The 2349-nt window shown below is 62.0% G+C and overlaps 1 non-coding gene across 1 annotated transcript; it reads left to right on the top strand.

Moving 5' to 3' along the window:
- Positions 1-1189: 1189 nt before the first annotated feature.
- LOC131873472 (5S ribosomal RNA) lies at positions 1190-1308 on the top strand. Its single transcript, XR_009371412.1, has one exon. It is a non-coding gene; the product is annotated as a 5S ribosomal RNA (ribosomal RNA).
- The last annotated feature ends 1041 nt before the right edge of the window (positions 1309-2349 follow it).

The raw sequence follows: 2349 nt of genomic DNA, 5'->3' as shown, positions 1-2349 counted from the left end.
GTGCGTGCCAAGGTGGGTCATAGGGTGGGTGCCAAGGTGGGCACCAGGGTGGGTGTGCACCAACCCTAGCCAGGGTAGGTCACGGGGTGGTTGTCGGGGTGGGCGTCAAGGAGCCAAGGTGGGTGGCAAGTAGCCAAGTTGCGTGCCAAGGTGGGTGTCGGGGTGGGTGCCAAGGATCCAAGGTGGGTGCCAAGGAACCAAGGTGGGTGTCTGGGTGGGTGCCGAGGTGGGAGCCAGGGTGGGTCCCAAGGTGAGTGCAAAGGTGGGTGCCAGGGTCAAGGTGAGTGCCAATGTGGGTTCCAAGGTGCCAGGGTCAGGGTGAGTGCCAATGTGGGTTCAAAGGTGCTAAGTTGGGTGCGAGGTTGGGTGCGAGGGTGGGTGGGTGCCAAGGTGTGCTAGGTGGAAGCCCGGGTGGGTCGGCATCCCATGGGTGTCGAGTTGGGTGCCTGATGGGTGCTTCTTGTCAAGTTTTAGTCGTCGGGACTCATTTCGAGCCTTAGAGGTCGTTTCTTGTCCGGTTGCCCTGTCTTCGACCTGGGAACCCAATTTTGGTCCTCGGGTCCCATTTTTTTTTGTCTCGCATCCCACTTTTGGCCTGTGGCCTTTTCGGGGTCGATTCTCGTTTTGGGCATCAGAGCATGTTTCTTCTCCTAAAACCCAATATTTGTTTATTAAGTCTCGGAACACATTTTTGTTCTCGTGGACCCATCATGGGTCTTGGAACGCATTTGTGGTCCTTGGGTCCCATTTTGCATCCCGAAACTTGTGTTTTGGTGCTTGATCCCTATTTTGGGTGCCCACCTTGCACCAAGTGCGCACCCGGGGCAAACCGAGCGCCTTGGTGCACCGGGGCAAGATCGAGCGTGCACCCGAGGCGCCCCGAACATGCACCAAGGTGCACTCGGCCCACATGTGAGCGCAGGTCGTTGCGCCCGAGGTGGTGTGTGGGCACCGCGTTGCAGACGGGACACTGCACGCACACGACGCCCCCTCCAGGTGCACGCACGTAGGCCGGGCCGGGTGCACACCCGACGCCCTAGCAAGGTGCGCGCACCCGGGCAGGGCTCACACTTGGCGAACGGGGCGCACTTCGCGAGGGAGGGTGTGCACCTCGACGGGGGTGGGTGGCCGGGGTGGATTCGCACGTGGGTCGCGGTTTGCTAAGTACACACTGCGACAAGCTCATAACGGGTGCGATCATACCAGCGTTAGTGCACCGGATCCCATCAGAACTCCGCAGTTAAGCGCGCTTGGGCCGGAGTAGTACTGGGATGGGTGACCTCCCGGGAAGTCCCGGTGTTGCACCCTTTTTTAGTTTTTCGCCGGGCGTCGCAATGCTATTTGAATAAACCTTTTGCCCGTTTGCGTTCTCGTCGGGGCCGGGCCGGGCCGGGGTGCGCTGCCCGCACTACCGCGCGCGCGGGGGCGACACCGAGCGCGCACCCGAGGCGCCCCGAGCACACAGGCCACGGTGCAACCCGGGCGTTGTGCGCGCACCCCGGTGCGCCCGAGGTGCTGCGCGCGCACCCAGGTGAAATCGGTGTGCACCTCGGCCAGTGCGCGCTCGGTCGAGTCGCGCACGTTGGCCAAGGTGCACGGTGATGTTTCTTACTCTAAGGTTCCGCACCAGACGCCCGGGACAGGTGAGCGAAGCTGGGCGGGGCCGGGTGCGCGGCCGGGGCAGGTGCACGCAGCTGGAGAGAGCTTTGGAGCACACTTCGGAGCGCACCAATGATGCGCTCCATTCAAAAGTTTCCTGAAAAGGCAAAAAAAGTTGAGATTATAGAATTTCCCACTTGAGAGATTGTAAAAAAAAAAAATTTAAAATGAAGGAAACGCGGGTGCCAAGGTGTGCGCAGCCCAGCCAAGGTGTGCGCACCAAGGCGCCCACCCTGGCGAAGGTGCACGCAAGGTGCGCACCCGAGGCAAACCGGACAATTAACCCAACTTTCGACTTCGCGCGCACCTTGGAGCGCACTTCGGAGCGCTCCTTGGTGCGCACCAATCTTGGGCACCTCGGAGTGCACCATGGCGCCCACCAAGGTGCGCACCCGGGGCAAACCGAGCTCCGACTTCGTGCGCACCTTGGAGCGCACGAAAGGTGCGCACCATGGCGCCCACCAAGGTGCGCAGCCCAGCCAAGGCGTGCGCATCAAGGTGCGCACCCTGGCGAAGGTGCGCACCCGGGGCAAACCGAGCTCCGACTTCGTGCGCACCTTGGAGCGCACAAAAGGTGCGCAACCCAGCCAAGGTGTGCGCACCCCGGTCAAACCGAGCTCCGAATCGTGCGCACCAGAGGTGCACGCCATCGTGCGCACCTTGGAGCACACTTCGGAGCCCTCCTTGGTG

Source organism: Cryptomeria japonica, unplaced genomic scaffold (assembly GCF_030272615.1).
Source record: "Cryptomeria japonica unplaced genomic scaffold, Sugi_1.0 HiC_scaffold_1814, whole genome shotgun sequence".
Classification (NCBI taxonomy): domain Eukaryota; kingdom Viridiplantae; phylum Streptophyta; class Pinopsida; order Cupressales; family Cupressaceae; genus Cryptomeria; species Cryptomeria japonica.
Note: the sequence above shows the minus strand (reverse complement) of the source record. Positions and strands in the feature narration are given on the sequence as shown.